The 21690-nt window shown below is 35.3% G+C and overlaps 1 protein-coding gene across 1 annotated transcript in view; it reads right to left on the bottom strand.

The window, feature by feature from the left end:
• The window catches only part of LOC101970140 (interferon-induced very large GTPase 1), an 80096-nt gene that overhangs the window by 39041 nt on the left and 19365 nt on the right, over positions 1–21690 (bottom strand). The window contains 1 exon segment of the mRNA XM_078046561.1: positions 12414–12497. The gene's annotated coding sequence lies outside the window, so the exon portion shown is untranslated.

Here is a 21690-nt window from a genome sequence, read left to right as displayed (position 1 = left end):
TTGTGGGGATGATAATGGCTATTCCAATGAATTTGTTATATAGTAGCTAACAATAAGCAGTGAAATGCAGGCAAGGTCACAAGTGTTCTTTAAATTCCTTTAGGGTCTTCTTAAACTACTTCCAGAATAAACAAGAAAGCAAAGGGTGGTAGTTAATTTGTATAAAATAAACAGAAGCAAAAGAAGCTAATTGGGAAATATGTCAAGTGAAAAGGATTAATGGGACTAACTCTTGACAGGGTCCATTGATGCTGACATAAAGCTAGGAATTATGGCTCTAAGTGACTCCAATTGTCTGGGAAGACAGTTTCCTTTAGTATTGCAGGTGCACTAAGGTAACTTCTGATCAGCTATTTTTTCTAGCACCCACATTAACATGGGATTGGCTTGTAGATGAAGCCCCTCTAAATAGGATGGCCACCATGACAGTTTCAGAGAAGACCAACTAAGGTCAAATACTGTATTGCCCAGGAGTTGAACACCTGATTGGCAAAGAGAACAGAAGGTGGTCCCCAGTTCTCCTGGTAAACATCAAACAGTGATAAAATTGGGGACGACATTTTCTCTTTTTCATTCTCTACTTGGAGACGGCCCATTCTCTCCCTTAAGAGTATTTTTTACTTAAGCTTCACTTTTCTTTTTACTTTACTTTACTTTCACGTCTAATAAAATTCTCCTGAGGGACTTTTGGTGTCTGACTTTAAATCTTCTGTCATTAGAACACATGAACCAAGGTTTGGAGTTTCATCTCCCTGCTTTCCTATGACAAACTGGCGTGAGGAACACAGGGGATATAAAGGGGCTGACACAGTGTCTTACCAGTAAGACGGATCGGATCTTCCTTTTCAAAGGAGCACTTTCTAAAGAGGGAGAGTTTTAGTATTAGTCAAAGTTTTAGCCCAAGATCCAAGTGTTACTAGTGAGGGAAATCAAAATATCTTACTGTAAATGTATTTCTTTGGTATAGTTTGAATTGGTTATTCAGAGACTGCTGATGTCTTACACAAAGGAAGGCATTTGAAAACCTTTCCTTTTGTAAAAAGTATTCTACATGTACCTGCCCTAGTAAAGTACATTGCGGACTCAGGCAGAGGCTTTTCTATCTGATACCCTCTTTCTACCTACAAAAGACCTTTTTTGCAAGAAAAGGAGATTGGGAGTCTGATACCAGGCCCAGACAGAGGTTACCAGTGGTAACTGTTACCTGGGAAATTCACCTGCATGAAAGACAACACTGTGCTCCTCCTTCTCTGCCTTTCCAGTGCCTGTGACACTCCCCCTCCCAGAAGTCCAGCACCTATACCCTTGTTCAGCTCTCCATGAAGTTCACGTCATTTTTCCCTCTTTGAGTCTCATACTTTGGTATGAATTTCATGCTTAAGCACATTAATAATTTGTAGGCATTTTTTCCATCGCAGTATGTATGTTGTGAGTTTATTTTTCTGACTTATTAAAATCTGTGGAGGAAAAAGAGTAAATTTAAAGCTTCCCTACACTACCTGTCTGTAGTAAAAGAGCAACTGAAATAGTGAGAAGCAACTACTAAGCAATTCCTAAATGGTTGCTTTTGGATGAATTTGCTACTGGCAGTACTATTATCTAACTCAGTAACAGTCTTGAGGACAAAAAGAGATGACATTGGTGACTTTCACCTAGTCCTTGTTCTGAAGTGCATGTTCAAATATGAATTCTTTTCTCCCCAGCACAGAGTTGACGTTGAAGATCAATTGTCAGAAGAGGAGGTATGGGGGGAGGCTCTCTCCTGCTATAATAATCTAAGAGTTTAATTTAAATCTATGACACTTTTCCTATGACTGCCAACATCTTAGATTTGTTGGGGCTTAGGAAATGTCATTCTTCAAAGATTTTGCATTAAGAGTAATTACAAGTAAAAGGAGAAACCCTCTCTGGAATTCTTTTTATATACATTAGGACCAGGCTGCAAAAGGGAATGATTGCCTCACTTCCACCCTGAAATCCCATTATCTATGTGAAAAAGAGGACTGGGGAATACAACTACATTTGAATGGACTTGCCTTACAAGATTCTGTCCTTTGGGCTCATTCAAAATTCTAAGAGACCATCTTGGAGACCACCTTCTCAAGTAATAATAATTTATAAGCCCTCCAAAATATCTACCTGTCCCACCCCCCCAATAGAAAAAGGGATATGTAAGTTTGTGCTTCACGTTAAACAGGTGGGTAACCATACTCTGTGATTGTTTCCTATGCTGTGGTTTTCCTAATTTACATCATAATCAATCCATATGCCTTTTCTCCTATTTAATTTTTGTTTCATCCCAGTGTCCTCAAAAGGGCTGAGGGGAAATTTCACATTGCTCTACACAGCTCATGGGGGAACTGTCTTCACCCCTTGTGCTGAGGCTTTTGTTGGTGCCTGTGTTCTCTGTTGCTGTGCTAGGAGTTCACAGGAGATAATCTGTGTCTGATACCCCTTAGATTTCTTCACAGTGAGAGCACACTGCCTGTACATGGTAGAATCTCAGTAAGGGTCATATCAATTGATGAATTTGGAAACTCCACCATTACACAATCTGTCTGTGTCCTCAAATGCTGGCTCATTCCCATAACTGAAAATGGACTTTCAGTTTCTTTTACAATTTTCAACTCACTTCTCAGAAAGGCTTATGTTTAACATGTCTTATGACTTGTTTCCTTGTAAGCAGTTTTCACTAGGTGTACCTGTCTTTTGCTTGCTTTCTTTCTTTCTTTCTTTCTTTCTTTCTTTCTTTCTTTCTTTCTTTCTTTCTTTCTTTCTTTCTTTCTTTCTTTCTTTCTTTCTTTTCTTCTTCTCTTCTCTCTCTCTCTCTCTCTCTCTCTCTCTCTCTCTCTCTCTCTCTCTCCCTCTCCCTCTCCCTCTCCCTCTCCCTCTCCCTCTCCCTCTCCCTCTCCCTCTCCCTCTCCCTCTCCCTCTCCCTCTCCCTCTTCTCTCCCTTTCTTTCTCTATCTCTTTCTCTCCATGTCAGTTTCCTAATGTAAATCTACTTGAAAAATTCTGACCTTTTTATGATGCTTTGAAGAAAAGGGAATTCACCTAGACCTCACCAGGGAACATCAGGAGAATCTTATGAACCAGGACTACTGAGATAGGACTAAGAAGAGGTAAGAGAGTAAGCAGAGGGACAAGGGAACCTGAGAGCATTTGCTCAAATATTTATCTAAGGTGCCTCACTTCTCTTACCCTATTTCCAGCCCTTGCCTGGCTCTGATTAAAAGCTTTGTGGATTGGGCCAGTGTATTCACATCCATTGGTTAGAGAGGGAAGGGCAGCTAACTTTGCTGGTTCTTTCTTGCCTGGAATTTACCACTAGCCTTTTCCTGAAAGCAGGCTCAAAGGTTGTTAAGAGGTTATTTTATAAGGGCCTCCTGTTAATCACTTGAAATCTGTAAGCAATACTTGACAACAAAGAGATCAAGGGAGAAGAGGAAGAAAAATCACAGAACTCAGGGACAGAGAGGGAAGTTCCTGCTTTCTGTTGGCTTTTCTCCCCACCTCTGCGGGCAGTGCAAGCTGCAGTCAGAAGGCTCTGCTTGCCAGAGGAAGTATAGAGGAAGAATATCCCCCATGTTCTATATGTTTGGAATATTTTCTATTTCAGCTACCCAATCATATGCCCAACTTGCTCACTTTAGGAAGCATGAATTTCTTAGTGAATTTTCAAGTGGTGCCATACTAGCAGATGGGTCCCCGCTCACACACTGTGCAAGGCTGAGTGAAAGGTGTTTGTTTCATAATATTTGAGTTACTTCCAAGTTCCAGAAAACCAATTCAGGCAACTGATATCATTTTGACCTACATAAGGATAAAAATTACTTAGTTATCTCAATACATAGAAAGCTTTTGACAAGATTCAGCACCCATGCATGATCAAAAGAAAATAGGAATAGAAGGAACTTACATCAGCATGGTAAAGGCTATCTATGACAAACTAAAGTAATCATGATAGTGAATGTGTAAACCTGAAAGCGTTCCTGGAAAAAGAGAAGGATGTCCATTCTCACTATTTCCATTTGATATAGTAGTAGAAATTCTACCCAGACAGATTGGGCAATAGAAGGGAAAAGAAGCCTTAAAAATATAAAAGTAAGAAGTGAAATTATCACTGTTTGAAGATCATACGATCCTGTGCTTAGAAGACCCCCAAAATTCACTAGATGAGTACTAGAGCTACTTTGGCAAAGTAACATGTTATAAAAATCTTCATAGAAAAATCAATAGCTTTTCTACATAGCAACAATGAATCTGCTGAGAAAAAAATCAGGAAAACCGTTCCATTTACAGTAACTTCAGACAATTTACCCCCAAATAAATGTAACCAAAGAAGTGAAAGTTCTCTGATGAAAATTTTAGAACACTATTGAGAAATAAATTGAAAAAGAGCTCAGAAGAAGAACAGACTTCTCCTATTCATGGATAGGTGGAATAAATATTTTTAATATGACCATACTACCAAAAACAATATACAGGTTCAATAGAATCTTCATAAAATACCAATGGCATTTTTAAACGAAGAGAAAATTTCATTTGGGGGAATTAAGACCCAGAATAGTCAAAGCAATTCTAAGTTCAAACAGCAATGTCATAGATCATAATTCCTGACTTCAAATGATCCTACAGAGCTATTTACAAAAACTTCATGATACTGGCACAAAAACAGAAAACACAGACCAATAGTACAGAATAGAAGACACAGAGACAAACCCACTCAGACACAGTCATATGATCCTTGACAAAGGTGCCAAAAACTTATTTTGGAGAAAAATACCCTTTTTAATAAATGGTGCTGGGACAACTATTTATACCTATGTAGAAGAATAAAACTAGACCCTTACCTATCAATTGGCACAAAAATCAATTCCAAATGGATCAAAGACCTAGAAATGAGACCAGAGACTATGCAACTCCTAGAAGAAAAACATAAAGTTAAAACTCCAACATATGAGCACAGGCAATGAGTTTCTCAATTGAACATCTAAAGCTAAGGGAATAATGCCAAGAATCGATAAATAGGACATCATCTAATTAAAAACCTTCTGCACTGCAAAGGAAACATCCAAGAATGTAAAGAGAAAGCCTACAGAATTGGAGGAAATCTTTTCTAGTTACTCTTCTAACAGGTGATTAATATACAGAATGTATAAAGAACTCAGGAACTTGACATCAAAATTAATAGGTACATGAATTAAATAGATACTTCTCATAAGATAAATTAAAAATGTCTAAAAAATACATGAAAATTTGTTTAACATCATTAGCAATTAGGGAATTGTATGTCAAAAGTACCCTGAGATTTCATCTCACTCCTGTCAGAATGGGAGCCATCAAGGAAATAACAATAGTAAATGCTGAAGAGGATGCAGAAAGAAGGAACATTTTGCGCTATTGCTGCAATTGTAAGTTAGTACAACCCATTATGGAAATCAGTATGGAGTTTTGTCAAAAGACTAGGATTGGAAACATCATATGTCAAAGATATATACCACTCCTCAGAATTTATCTTAAAGAATTACATTCATCCCCCTATAGTGATATATGCATATCTGTGTTGATAGCAGCACAATTCCCAATAGCCCAACTATGGAACCAAATTAGGTGTCCTACAGTGGATGAAAGGACAAAAAAAATGTGGTAAATATGCACATTGGAGTTTTGTTCAGCCATAAAGAAAAACAATATTATGTCATTTGCAGGAAAATGAATGGATCTTGAGATCATTAAAAAGAACTAAGTTCAACTCAGAAGGTCAATGTCTGTTATTGTATGATTAATCTCACATGTAAAAGCTAGAGGAGAAAAAGGAAAAGAAAGGTGGGGAGGGATCTCATGAAAATCAAAGGGAGATCAGTAGATAGAGGAATGTAGCCTGGGGAGGAGGAAAGAGGGAAGGGAAAGTGGAAACACTGGGAAATGAAATAGGCCAAACTCTATGACTCCATTGTTTGCATGTACAAATATGTAACAGCAAGTGAAGCCAATATGTACAATGATAATGTACCAATAAAATATGGGGGAAAAAGCTACAGGAAAGGATAATGAAAATTTTCCCCATAAAGAAATCATAAAAATTTAGGATAAAAATGTGTATAAACTGATTTAAACATCATACAATATCTACATAAGTCAAATATTACCATGCACCTCATTTTATATATAATGTTTATGTTTTAGTTAAAGAATAAATTTTAACAAGATCTTTCTCCAGTCTTATCCCTATGTCATCAACAGTGGCTTGAACATTAACAACTTCTATTTTAATAGGCTAATGAAAATTATTAAAACAACTTACATTTGCTATTTGTATAAACTGAAATGTATTTTAAAGGTAGAAAATACAAAAAAAACACCCTAGTAATACTATCAATTTAATATTAAAAAATCAATATTTCAATAAGCTTCTTTTTTTAAATCCCACTTAATTTTGTTTCCGGTTAGGGATTCTTGCCTGTGGATGGAATAAGTAGAAAATAAAGAAAATTTTTTAAGGGAAATTGCAATTCTATAAGAAATAGTCATTTTATTTTCTTTCCAAAATTTCTTCTGGTTTTGCATATATACATACATACAAATAAATATAGGGATATGATAATTTTGTCATAATTATAAATATTCTCAGAATACATTTTTACTTCTTTCTCACTGACCCTTTACTTGGAGATGTTCTCTGGAAATATAATTTTAACAACAATGTATTGTTTCATTAGGTAAATGTCTTATAGTTTACTTAATTTACTTTTGTTTTTGGTTGGGATTTAGTTCATGCCCAGATATCCTAATTTAAATAATACCATAAGGAAATATATTGCTATGAAATTCTTTTCTTTATATATTTGATTTTTCTATAAAATGCAGAAAAGTGATCAAGGTGGGGCACAAGTATGCCCACTGCCTTTGCAATGAGGTTGGAGATGGCCCACTCACTCTCCAGGGACCTGGGTTGCAGTGCCTGGACAGACTAAAGAGTCTGCATGAATGAAAGAGGGATTAAATTCGTGTTTCCCTATGAACTTGTTCTCTCTTTTCCTTTAAATATGCTAAAGAAGAAAGTGAATATTTTCTATATTGGTCTCACAATATGGTATAAAAAATTCAAACAGTTTTCCCTACATTCCCAACTAATCCATGGTGATAAATGAAGGCTCTCAAACCAAAGGAATGCACACTCTTTTCAATAGAACAATATCAGAAATTTCCCCAAACTTAAAGAATAAAATTTAAAATCAAATAAGGAGGCTTACAGGACCCTAAATATACAAAATTACAACAGACCCACTTGGAATAATATATAATAAGCTCTGGGGGAAAAAGATGACAGCCAAGAATACTATAACCTGCAAAATTAAGCTCAAAATTGACTATGAAATAAAAATCTTTCATGATTAAAAAAAAGCTAAGTGAATTCACAACTAGAAACACTTCACTACAAAACATTCTCAATAAAATATTTCATGAAGAAGAAGTAAAAATTAAAAGTGAAGAACAGCAAAGAGAGGAACTATACTAGATGAACAGTCAATCAAAGGAGAAACTGATTCAAAGTAAAATCCAGAAATAAATCAAAATGACAGGGAAAATAAAAATCATTTCTTAATAATAATATTGAATGTAATTGGCCTAAAACTAATCAATCAATAGACATAGAGTGGCATGTCAGATTGAAAAACAATACCATAACCAACAATATGCCATCTCCAGAGATTCACCCAATAGGCAAAGACATTCACAGACTAAAAATAAAAGGATGGAAAAAATATATATCATTTACATGGATCTCATTAACAAGCAAGGGTTTCTGTCCTTGTATCAGATAAAGTGGAATGCAAATCAAAGTTAATTAGAAAGGACAAAAAAAAGACCTTTATACTGCTTTAGAGACTTATACATCAATAAGATATAATGACCATAAATATTTATGCCCCTGACAATGGAGCATCTACATATATCAAACAAACCCTTCTCAATTTCAAAAATCCAATAGACCTCAACACAATAATACTGGGTGACTTTCACATTCCTCTCACCACTGGATATATTCTCCGAATAAAAATTAAATAAAGAAGCTACAGAACTAAATGATAAAATTGATCATTTAAACTCAACAGACATATATAGAAAATTACATCCATCAAGGACTTATTAACTTTCTTCTCATCAGCACACAGATCCTTTTCTAAAACAGACAACACTATGTAAGCTATCACATATGTTGGCACACAATTGTAATATCATCTTAATATATTTTCAGCATCCATAGGATTGTTTTAATAGCTTCATTTCCATTGCTATTAATTTTTGTGTTCTTGCTTTTTTCTTGATTAGACTCATTAGATTTTTATCAATTTCTGCTGAAATATTACTTTTCTATTTCATATATTTCTGCTCCCACTTTTATTTTTTCCTTCCTACTACTTAATTAAAAAATTGATTATTTTTCTAGATTTTTTCTGATACTAGTACTTTAGGTTATAAGTGTTTATCTGAGTACTGTTTCATCCCAGAGATTCTGGTATTTTAAGTTTAATTATCACTTAGTTCAAATCACTTTTTATTTACTTTTCTTGTGCTTTCTGCTTTGACCTATAAGATACTCATAAGTGTACCATTTAATTTTGCAGTTAAGACATGGAGGTGGTATTTTATATATTTTAAGATAATTATTTTCTAATGTAATAAATCACACAGGAAACACACTCTGTATAATTTCTAATTTTTAAAATTTCTCATAGCTTATTTTATGACAGAATATAGTCTATCCTTATTAATTTTCTACTTGTCATCTTTTGTATAGTTCTCTATAAATAACAAATAGGTCAAGGTGGCTGATAATGTTGTTAAGCCTTCCAAATTACTTTTTTTCATCAAAGTGAGGGGGGGTTAAAATTCTTCAAATATGATTTCTAGTTTTATTAATTTTTACTTTGTGTATTTTGCAATTTTATTATTAGGTACTTGACATTTAGGATTGTTATATTTTCTTGAAGAAGTTACCATGCTATGGTTTTGCAATATTCCCCTTTATCTCTGAAAATACTTATCCTTGAAATTTATTTTATATTTAATAGGTCGACTTCAGATTTATCATGCTTACTTTCCCCATTTTTTGCTTTTAAACTATTGGCATATTGATATTTAAAGTGTGACATATGTATAGAGCATATAGTTTTTCCTTACTTTTACACATGTTAAACATTTATACCTTTTATCTACAATATCCATTTAATTTATATTTAAATTAATTGTTGATATTGTTGAAAAAAAGAAAAACTGACATGAAGGTCAGTGGAAAATTGGGCAAAAGATAGGTTTGGTGATGGGATATTTCTGGAAAACAGGTTGAATAGTCCTGCTGTCAGGCTTAGAAAGGATCTTTGAAATGCTTTTCTGGGAATTGTTCATTCTCTCATTTATCATCTGGTACATAGTAACAGATTTATTTTATTTTTGTTAACACCTATTATTTTTCAAATAAAAATTCTGTCATCAGTAAAAAATAAAAAGCAATAAAATAAAAAATTGAAAAGTTGAAATTCATGAGAATTTTTAAAAATTATTGTATTGAAGAACATCACCAAGAAAGTAAAAGAATGAAAAAAAATATTTGCGAACCATACATTTAACAAGGGTCTAACATCCAAAATATATAGAGAACTTTTGCAACTCAACAACAGAAAGCAGCAACACAATTTTAAAACAGGTAAAGAACTTGAATCAATATTTCAGTAAGGATTTTCAAATGACCAATAATCACATGAAAAGATGCTCAATTTCATCAGTAATTAGGAAAATGTAAATCAAAATTGCAATAAGATTCTACTTCACAGCCATGAGGATGGCTACAATTTTTAAAGATGGAAAAGGACAAGTGTTGGAAAGTATGAGGGGGAGATGGGAACACTTATTTTTATTGCTAGAATGGAAACATGGTTCAAATGCTATGGGAAACAGTTTGGCAGTTCCATAAAAAGTTTCTAATCCATGAAAACAGGATGTGTTCCATTTATTTGTGTCTTTAATTTCTTTCAGCAAGTTTTCAGAACTTTTACTGTTCCACATTTTGCTTCATTAGTTAAGCTTTTTCCTAAGCATTTTATCCTATTTGTCACTATTTTTTTAAAAAATTGTTTTCATAATTTCCTTTTCATATTAACTGTCAGTATATAAAAAAGCAACTGGTTTTTGTATGTGCTGATGTTTTTATGATGCAGTTTTGCTGAATTCATGTATTAGTTATAACAGATTTTGTGGAATTTTTAGGGTATTCTACATAAAAACCATGTGATCTCTGAACAGAGATAATTTTATTTCTTCCTTTCAAATTTGGATGCATTTTTATCTCTTTTTTTCTTGCTTAACTTATATGGCAAGTATTTCTAGTTTTTAAAAATTTATTCTTTTCAGTTTTCCGTTGACACAACATCTTTATTTTATTTTTTTTTCCTGTGGTGCTGAGGATCGAACCCAGCTCCCCATGCCAGGCGAGCGCACTACCTCTTGAGCCACATCCCCAGTCCTCTAGTATTTTTTAATGAACTTAATGAAAATTTATATTCTACTAAAAAATTAGGTTCTATAAGAGTTACGGTTTATTCAAATATTCATTCTAAAATCTTTTTTTAAAAAAACAACTCTGGCATATTGATTTTTAAAGTGTCTCATTACATGTCTCATTAATGCAAATACTCTAAAGCTTGAACTATCTGATTAGTCTGGACAGAATTCTATAAATCATAATTGTTGCCTTATAGTGAAGAGGAAACTCTATGGTTTTTCTGAGTTGCTTATGTCTCTATGCAATAATAGTACATTTTGTTTGTGGTCATTCTAGATAATTGAAGTCATATACTTAATAAAGGAAAATCCTGCTTTCTTCATCATTCATCTCATGGTAAATTAAGGTTGTAGATTTAGTATAAGAGATGCATAAAACTAGCTGTTTTAAAGAGTTTCTCAGTTGTACTGTTTGTATTTTAGTTTCAAATATATTTAAGTACATATGCGTATATGCTTAATTAGTGAAATTATATTAATTCCTGTAGTTTGAATTTCAAACTTAATGGTTCTATAAAATGTATCTGTTTTCTGAAGATGTTATGAAACATAATGCCCAACTACCTGCCCAGAAGGTGATTAACTTTAATTTGCATAAGCACACTCCCTAACAGATACTCTTTGGTACATATTTGACAGGACTACTTTTTACAGACAAGTTAAGTTTTCTTTGATTGAATAAAGTAAATAGAACTAAAGAGATTATGTTTGTTAGTTCAGATCTACTATACAGCCTGGATTGATTTGTTCATTCATGTTTTGCTTTTTTCTAACCTAATTGCTAAACTTTCAAAAAAACTGTTTCTTAAAATGGACTAAAAATGGGTCTTCTGCAACTGACCCACAATGTCTCTGTCCTCTGGTGTAGGACTACTAAGAACAAAGATTTGGTCTTAGCCCAAATATGTTTAGAAAAACAATTATGCTCCTTGCTACAGACAGATATTTATCTAGTAATATGAGGATATATACCGCAGTGGAGCTGTTGGAGATGGAGCCCAACTTCAGGCACAAATGAGAAAGCATACCAGCATGGATACTGGAGTAGATGGTATAATGTTGAATGATATAGAAGTGTATAAAATAACTTCATTAACTCTCCACCCCACTTACATTGGCATCTTTACTGCAGTGCTGCTTATGACTGTGGGGTCATTACTACTCACTACTCAGAAAAGTCACCAAATTTAGGAAGTACAATAAAATCCTATGCAGTAAAGCACTAGAATTCTGAACATAGCACAGTCAATTGTTGGTTATTGTTGGTGGACAGTAGAGGAAAAAGGAAAAGAAAGTTCAATATAGGGAAAGAGGGAATGAAGATACTCATTTTGAGAGCCAGTCTAGTGATCAGCCAAAGACACACATGAGGGATTCACCAGACAAAATTCCCTATGAAGATGGATCAAAATACTGTGTCCAAAAATGCACTGATTGTCTGTTTATCTGAATTTTTCTCCTCTCATTTGCCCATCAAATTCACCCCATTTTAATATTACTTTGTCTCACACTCCAAAGAGTCATCTTTAATTTATGTCACTCTTTAACACCTTTCACTTAGAAATCATATTTTCAAATCTTCTCCACTCGACTTGCACACATATTTGATGCCAGATTATGTGTATTATGAAAAACATATATACAGGAGTCACATTTTATGTGATAAGTGAGTGGCTCCGGGGCTCTACCTTTTCACTGAAACATTGGACAAACAAAGGGAAACTATCAGAATTATCTTTGTTGGGACCCTGGGAAATAGTCCAAGGTTTATAACTATAAGGTGAATGCTGAATCAACAAAAAGGCAACATAAAAGTGGTAGGAGAATGCTGTGGCACTTTTACTTACCCTTGGCCCAAGGTCCTCCCCTGCTCAGTAGAGGTCTTGAAGAAAGCAGCCTTTATTCCCAGGGTAGAATCTTGATCCCTAGATCTAGAAGAGTAGAGAAGTCTTATTCTTCAAGAATTTCATCTGGTCAACCTATCTGGTGCTACTTGAAGAGTTGATCAAAGACACTTTTCTTTCTGCCCTCACCCTCATCTTTTTTTTTCCTTCTTAGCTCAGAGCTTTTTCAGGGCTTATAAATGAACTTCCAGGGCATATTCCCTAAACACATTGCAAGACAAATGCGTAGCCCTCACTTTCTGTGAGAAAACAATATGAGGAAAACCATAGATGGGCTGAAAAGATGGGAGGAAAAATGAGAGAAAGGCTTTGTGAGGAAGAAGGACATTGAAAGTTTCCTGATATAGGAATTTAGAAAGCCACAGGCATTCCCACAGCAGGATGTATACCAAGTAAACGCCTTAGAAGACCCAAGGTTACAACTCTAACTGATGTTTAGGCTCAGGAAAAGCAGGAAGTGAAGAGTCAGGCAAATTGGTAAAGGGCATGGCTAGGCATTGAGAGAATATCCCAATACTGAGCCACTGCAAAGATTGGGTGAGGCTTTCTTCTTTTCTCTAAGAATTAAAATAATCTCTATCATAAATAATAATATCTATAACAAGTTTCTATGCTCAGCTAGAGGAAAAACTGTTTCAGAGACCAGAAATGACAAAACAGTCTTTCTAAAACATTTCAAATAGTTCCTTAAACAATTTCAACCCACACCAGTCATCAAAAACAAACCCTGAGCATGAAGAAGAATCTGATTTTTAAAGTAACAACATAAAAATTTAAAAATGTCCAGTTTTCTACAGAAAATGAAAATCCTGGTAAGAATAATAATTAAAAAATGAACCATTTACAGAAAAATTAACAGATCCATTGGGAAAGAAAGTCAGTGGATGTGTCAGGCAAAATATTTTAAACAAACTGGCTTAAAAATGCTCAATGAGGCAAAGGAAATTATGAAAAAAGAATTAAAGAAAGCAGAAAAATAATGCATGTCAATAAAGGGAACCAAGTTATAAATAGGACTAAACAATAATTCTGAAGGTAAAAATTGGATTAAATTAAGGATTCACTTCAACAGCAGAATTTAGCAAGCAGAAGAAAGAATCAGAGAACTTCAATGATGAATTTTGAAAAGGTAACATACAAAATAAAACCTTTCTTGAACCCTGGGGTGCTTAAACACTGAGCCACATCCCAGCACTTTTTATATTTTATTTAGAGACAGGGTATCACTAAATTGCTTAGGGCCTTGCTAAGTTGCTGAGGCTGGCTTTGAACATTCAATCCTCCTAGCCAATGGGATTATAGGCATGTGCAACAGAAATTGGCCAGAAAGTCAAACTTTCATCCATTCTTGGCAGTTATGTGAAAAATACAGCTGTAATAGAAAACAGTCTGTCAGTTACTTAAAATTTTTAATAATGAATTATAATAGGGCATAAGAATTATATTGGTAGGTATGTACTCCAAAAATGTGAAACCTGTGTTCAATTAAATAACCATATACAAATGTTATTGCAGAACTTTCAATAGTAGCCAAAGGGATGTAAATAATTCAAATGTCTTTTCAACTGATGATAGGTAAGCAAGTTGAGGTACTTCCATAAAATGTAACAAAATCAGTTGTACAAAGTAATTCCAATGTAGCCACAATGAGGATGAACCTTATAAACATTATTCTAAGTGACAGAAGCCAGACATAAAAATTCAAATATTGTATCATTTTTTATATAAAATTTTTCACAATAGGTAAATTCATAGAGCCTAGGGAAGATTGGTGGTTGTCAAGATTCAGGGGAGTTGGGAATATGAGTGATTGCTTAATGAGTATGAAGTTGTCTTTTGTGATGATGAAAATATTTTGGAACTTTTTAGAGGTGGTTGTTCCAAAACATTGTAAATGTACTAAATGTACAAATTCAAATGATTCATTTGATACATTGTGAATTGCTTAACAAAATTTAAATGTCAAAATACATTCTACTGTCATGTATGTCTAAAAACAACAAGTAAAAAGATAATAGAAAAATAAATTTGTATTTCCAATTAAATAAAGTATATGGAAAACCCATCACATCCTCATTATTTCTTATATTTTATTATTACCTATACTCCTTATTAATATTAATATTAATATTATTGGTACTGAGGATTGAACACAAGGATACCTTATCACTAAGCTATATCCCCAGCCACTTTTATAAATATTTTTTTGTTTTGAGATAATCTTGCTAAAATTGTTGAGGCCAGCCTTGCATATGCAATCCTCCTGCCTCAACTTCCAGATTCTCTAAGGTTATAGTTGTATGCCAACACACCCAGTTTATTTATGCTCTCAAATCCACTTTTGTCTCTTCTCTATGTATAATGATATGTTGCTGTGCATCCTTTCCTAATTTTCAGTTGGAGTTGATAACATAAAATTGCCCACAGAGATTTATTCATGTAATGAGAATAGGCAAATACCAGGGACCAGGAGTTTTGTTTTCCTGGAGCTGGTGTTAAACGTTTACCACACAACAATGATTGCATTCAATCCTCCACGGTCTTGTCTGCTTCCCTTAGACCACTGACTGTGCTCCCAGGAAGCAGAGACTCTGTCTTGTTCAGCTTTCAATTCTGAGATAGAACATGGTGCCTGGCAAAAGTGAAGTACATTTTCACTGAAAGGATAGTGGACAGAAAGGGGTTGCCACTATCAAGCCAAAGGAGAAACTCATTATCTTAGAAATAACAGTGACATACAGTTTGTGAAAATCTGTATAGAGGAACCATTGTTAGGAACTTGGAAAATCTAAACCAGATACCTTACAAGGCATAGATGTTCATAGAGGGTTCCAGAGAATTTTACAGTATGTTAGTCAGCTTTCTCGGTGCTGCGAACAAAGACTAGACAAGAATAACTTTAACAGAGGTAAAGTCTATTTATTGGGCTCACACTTTCAGAGATCTCAGTTCATAGATAGCCTTCTCCATTCCTCAGTATTGAGGTGAGGCTGAACATTATGGCTGAAGGGTGTGGCAGAAGGAAGGAATTTAAGACATCACGCCAGGAAGCAGAGAGTGAGCTCTGCTCAACAGGACAGAATATACATATATATTCCAAAGACAAGCACCCAGGAACCCACCTCGTCTTCCCATACCTTAGAAGCCTACAGTTGCCACCCAGTTAATCCCTATCAGAGGATTAATGCACTGATTAGATAGATTAAGCTCCTAGTCTCTCTTTTAAGGAGAGGTAAAACCTAAAAACCTAATCATTTCATATCTAAGCCCTCTTACATTGTCTCAGACATGAGCTTTGGGGAGACACCTTATATCCAGACCATAACATTGTGAGTGATAGATTATAATTCACAGAGAAAAAAAGAGAAAACAGGCCTAGGGAGTGTATTTCATGGAAACAGTTCAGAATGCCTCTTATTAGAGGACACATATAACCTGCAAAATACCTGGTATCACACCTAATTTCATGGATAGTGAATAGAAGAAACTTTGGACTTAAGGGGCTTAAGAATTTTACCTGGATTCATGTATTCAGGACATCGGGGATTCACTTGGTGACCCTATGTCTTTCAAGGTGATGCAGTCAAATTGCTAACAGGATTTCTAGTTAATTTTATCTTAGAAGCCAAAGCACTCAGGAAACTGACAAATACATCAGAAAAAAATCAGAAAAGACCCAGGAGGCTTAGATGGGATAATCAAGGTCCAAGGAACAGGGACCCTAATAGAACTGGGTTTTGAAGGATAGGGGAAAAAAGGAAACTCCTAAACTCTGTCCAATTCCCAGAGGATAGTGAAGTTGAATGTAAAATGGCAAATAAGTCCCTATAGGCAGTATAAATACAGGAGTCTGTACTCCCACATATTCCCAAATAATGATGAATATATGGAAGATCACATTGGAAAAAAAAAAGAATGCTGAAGACAGAGGATTTGATTTAAGAACATGCCTTTTTCCTGGCTACTATACTTGAAACATCATACCAGAGTTGTATCCAGGGACACTAATCCTGTGGGTTAACTTTAACATCCATCTATCTCCTTAATTTTCTGCCATCAGTTAACAACAAATATTATCCATGAAAATTACTATAACATAGAGAATGATTCATCATTTAATATAGGCTGAGTACAGAGATACTGACTATAGAGATAATGTGTATTTTTTCTGCTAATGGTTTGGTAAGTCTTAGGATTTCTTTCTCTATACACTATATAAAACAATGTAGGCTACCTCACAATATTAAGTTGTGAGGAAGAAACCCTGTATAAAAGAATATACTTGTATCATCTATGTGAAGAGATAGAGTAGGTATAAATAACCTATAAAATTCCAATCTTCCCTGTGTCCATCATTTCCATCCATGATGTCACCAATGACAGGATTTTATTCATTTTTTATCAATTATTCCATTGTGTATACATGTCACCTTTCCTTTGTCCAGTCATCCATGATGGGCACTTAGATTGATTTCAGGACTCAGCTGTTGTGAATATTGCTGTAACCAACATGGAAATGCAGATTGACATACTGATTTCATTTCCTTTGGTTGTAAACTCAGTAGTAGGATTGCTGGATTATATGGAAATTCCCTTTATAATGAAAACCAATGATTTTCTTCAGAGAACTAGAAGAACAATGTCCTAAAATCAATCTCAAAGAATCAAATCTCAAAGAATCCAGAATAGCCAAAGCAATCCTAAGCAAGAAAATTGATGCTGAAGGTTCCAGCAACATAATAACAGATCTCTGTTATTATGCCACTACACACCTATAGTAACAAAAATTAGCATAGTTATTGCACCCCAAACAGACATGAATACCAATGGATTAGAAGACACAAAGACAAATTCATGAAAATATAGTCATCTGATACTTATCAAAGGTGCCAAAAACATACATTGGAGAAAAGATAGACTTTTTAACAAATGGTATTAGGAAAACAGAATATCCATATATAGAAGAATGAAATTAGACCTTGTCTTTCACTCAAGACAAAAGTCAACTCAAAGTGGACCAAAGACTAGAAATTAAATCAGACACTTTGCAGCTGCTGAAGAAAACATAGACTTAACACTTGGAACAAATTGGTATAGGCATCGACTTCCAAAGCATAAGAAATAAACCATGAATCAAAAACAAGAATAACATTATATTTAAAAGCTTTAGCACTATAAATAAAATGATTAAGAATATGGAGAAAGAACCTAGAGAATGAGAAGATTTTTGCTAGCTATACCTCCAACAGGGGATTACTATCCAAAATAAAAAAAAATAACTCAAAAAACATAACACCATGGACTGGGGATGTGGCTCAAGCGGTATTGAGCTCGCCTGGCATGCATGCGGCCTGGGATTGATCCTCAGCACCACATACAAACAAAGATGTTGTGTCCACCGAAAACTAAAAAATAAATATTAAAATTCTCTCTCAAAAAAAAACATAACACCAAAAATCACAGATAATGCAATTAATAAATGAACAAAAGAACTAAACAGACACTTCTCAAAACTGACAGCAAATACATGAAAAAATTTTAGTTGTCTCTATCAGTTGGGGAAATTATACTCCATGCTTCTATAATTAAATCAAAATGGGGAATCCAACATGGCAGCGGGTGCGGAGAGATCAAGTCTCTGATCTCTTCAGCTGCGTGGGCAAAGGGAGTCTTAAACCATCTAAATGCTCTTTGCTCAGGATCACTAGGCTATGCTGAGCTGATGTGGATCTGGGGCGAACAGTCTGCGCCCCTCAGAACACACACTGAGCCCGGAGTGGCTGAATTCAGGCTCCCGTTCGCCTGCGTCTTACAGACAAACCACTATGATTCACTGCTAAACACTCCTGCTGAAGCAACTTGTCGGATCCTCCATGAAACTGTGGAGGTTAATACCAACGGAGCCTTCATAGGCAGTGGCCACAGGATTGAGACGGGGCTTGGGAGAGCCAGTCAGGACCTACCTGTTGCATTGGACACTCAGCAGAGGGAACAAACTGTAGCCATTCGCATGGGATATCACCATGGCAGAGAACTGACGTCACCAGAATGTGGCGGAAGAGATAACTTCATTGAACTGGGTGGTAGCAGGTGTGTAGCCCCCTAGCCCTTCCTCTCCACACAGTGAAGAAACCTCTAGGGCCCCTCCCAGCTCTCCTGTGAGCTCAATAGTCAGACCGAGGGAATCAGGAGCAGCGCGGGACCCGTGGCGCTGGACCCCCAGCTACCACTCCCACCAGCGCTGGCAACTGAGGTCTCTTGCATCAGCTACTGGGGGCGTGGCTACTGGAGAGCAAGCAAAATATGCTGAGGGTCCTCAGCCCCATGCTCCACAACCTTAGGGTCTGAGGGAATGGCAAGCAGGGAGAGTGTGCCCAGTCGTTCAAGAAAACAGGGCTCCCGGGAGCAGCAGACCTGGTGTGTAGCCAGTATTGTGGTGAGCATCACCTGTGAGTGGGGCCTGGCTGGAGGAAAAGTGGAGAAGTGACTAGACACAAGAAAAGGCCCTAGGCATTCAGGATTGGAGACCTGCCCAGTCCGGGAGGAGGAGCTGCTGCACAGTGATTGGTTCCGGCATATTGAGAGGAGAAGCTTGGCCCGGTGGTCACAGCTCCACCTACTGGAAGAGAAGTTAATCAAACTCTAAGACTGCATTTTTAAAATTTTTTAAAAATTATTTATTTATTTATTTATTTATTATTTATTTTTATTTTTTTATTATTTTTTAATTATTTTTTAAAAATTTTTCTTTTTTATTTTCTATTTTTCTTTTGTATTTTCATTTCTTTTTAATTTCCTTATTACCCTTTCCTTGAATTCTACCTGTTTACTCTCATTCTCTTTTGTGACTTCTTCCCTCCCCTTCTAATACCTTTCCTTCCAATCATCACAACGCTGTTTATGTGTAATTTACTAAATATATATAGGTAAATGTTCCGAGGCATTATATAATGCTACCAAGTCCCTAGCTACCCCCCAAATACTCCAGACCATTCTCCTGTCAATATCCCTCGTCAGTAGAGCAACTTTCCAAGGTTGCCAAGAGATACCAACCTCAATACCATCACATCATTCGACCTAAATATAAGTCCCAAGACCAAACCGCAGACCGCTATATGCCATCAGAATCCGTACAAAGTTTAGGAAACAAATGAATCTGCATTAAAGTGCAGCAAAATTCATCATCTAGAGTCATAGTCTCTCACCACAAAAGAGAGACCCCAGAGACACACAAAACCAAATAAATGTATAGGAGTAAACAGTAACTCAGCAGTCAAACAGAACAAGAGGTAACATGAGTAGCATGAAAAATCAAGGAAGAAAAGGAGTACAAACAATGCAGGACAGCCTAAATACACAGGAAGACCTAGAGGCATCAGAAAAATGGTCAAATAAAGAACTCAAGGAATACCTTAGACAGATGGAATGGAATCTTAAAGAGGACAAGAGACAGCAAATTCAAACAATGAAAGAACACATTAAAAATGAATTACATAAACAGATAAAAGAAGCAAATAAGCATCTTTATCAGAAGATAGAGATTATAAAAAATCAAATAATCCTAGAAATGAAGGAAAGTATAAACCAAATTAAAAACTCAAATGAGAGTATCACTAACAGAGTAGAGCAAGTAGAAGCCAGAACGTCAGATAATGAAGACAAAATATATCACCTTGAAAAGAGTCTAACCAACTCAGAAAGGCTGGTAAAAAATCACGAGAAAAACATCCAAGAGATATGGGATAACATCAAAAACCCAAACTTAAGAGTCATTGGGATAGAGGAAGGTATAGAGGTTCAAACCAAGGGAATGAGCAATCTGTTGAATGAAATAATTATAGAAAACATTCCAGATATAAAAAAGGAAACGGGTGTACAAATTTTAGATGCATACAGGACACCGAGCATACAAAATTACAGTAGACCAATGCCAAGACACATTGTTATGAAGATATCCAATATACAGAACAAAGAGAAAATATTAAAAGTTACAAGAGAAAGGAGGCATATTACATTCATGGGTAAACCAATAACGTTAACAACGGATTTTTCATCACAGACGCTGAAAGCGAGAAGATCCTGGAACAATGTATTTCAAACACCGAAAGACAATGGATGCCAATGAAGAATTTTGCATCCAGCAAAATTAAGCTTCAGGTACGACAACAAAATAAAAATCTTTCATGATAAACAAAAGTTAAAAGAATTTGCAGCCAGAAAACCAGCATTGCAAAGCATTTTGAGCAAAACACTACATGAGGAAGAAATGAAAAACAATAACCAAAACCAACAGTGGGAAGTACCTCAGTAAAGCAAGGGTGGGGGAGAAGCTAACCATGGAGAAACAAACCAAATTTTAAAAAAAGACAAATAATCAAACATGACTGGAAGTACAAACCATATATCAATAGTAACTCTAAACGTTAATGGCTTACACTCACCAATAAAGTGACATAGGATGGTAACATGGATTTAAAAAAACAAATCCAACAATATGCTGCCTCCAGGAGACACATCTGATTGGAAAAGACATAGACAGGCTAAAGATGAAAGGTTGGAAAAAATCACACCATGCACACGGTCCTCAGAAGAAAGCAGGGGTGGCCATCCTCATATCGATCAAAATCGACTTCAAGACTAAGTTAATCAAAAGGGATAAGGAAGGACATTATATACTGTTAAAAGGAACCATTCACCAACAAGACATAACAATTAGCAATATTTATGCATCAAATAATGGTGTTGCAAGGTTCATAAACAAACTCTTCTTAAGTTCAAGAATCAAATAGACCACAACACAGTAATTATGGGTGACTTCCACACACCTCTCTCACCATTGGACAGATCCTCCAAATAAAAGTTGAATAAAGAAACTATAGAACTCAATATCACAATCAATAACCTAGACTTAACTGACATATATAGAATATATCAACCATCATCAAATGGATATACTTTTTTCTCAGTAGCACATGGATCCTTCTCAAAAATAGACAATATATTATGCCATAGGACAACCCTCAGTAAATATAAAGGGGTGGAGATAATACCATGCATTTTATCTGATCATAATGGAATGAAACTGGAAATCAATGAGAAAAGAAGGAAGGAAAAATCCTACATCACATGGAAAATGAACAATATGTTACTGAATGATCAATGTGTTACAGAAGACATAAAGGAGGAAATCAAAAAATTCTTAGAGATAAATGAAATTACA

Source organism: Ictidomys tridecemlineatus, chromosome 4 (genome assembly GCF_052094955.1).
Source record: "Ictidomys tridecemlineatus isolate mIctTri1 chromosome 4, mIctTri1.hap1, whole genome shotgun sequence".
Classification (NCBI taxonomy): Eukaryota; Metazoa; Chordata; class Mammalia; order Rodentia; family Sciuridae; genus Ictidomys; species Ictidomys tridecemlineatus.
The sequence above is the reverse complement of the archived record's forward strand: the minus strand, read 5'-3'. Positions and strand labels throughout refer to the sequence as shown.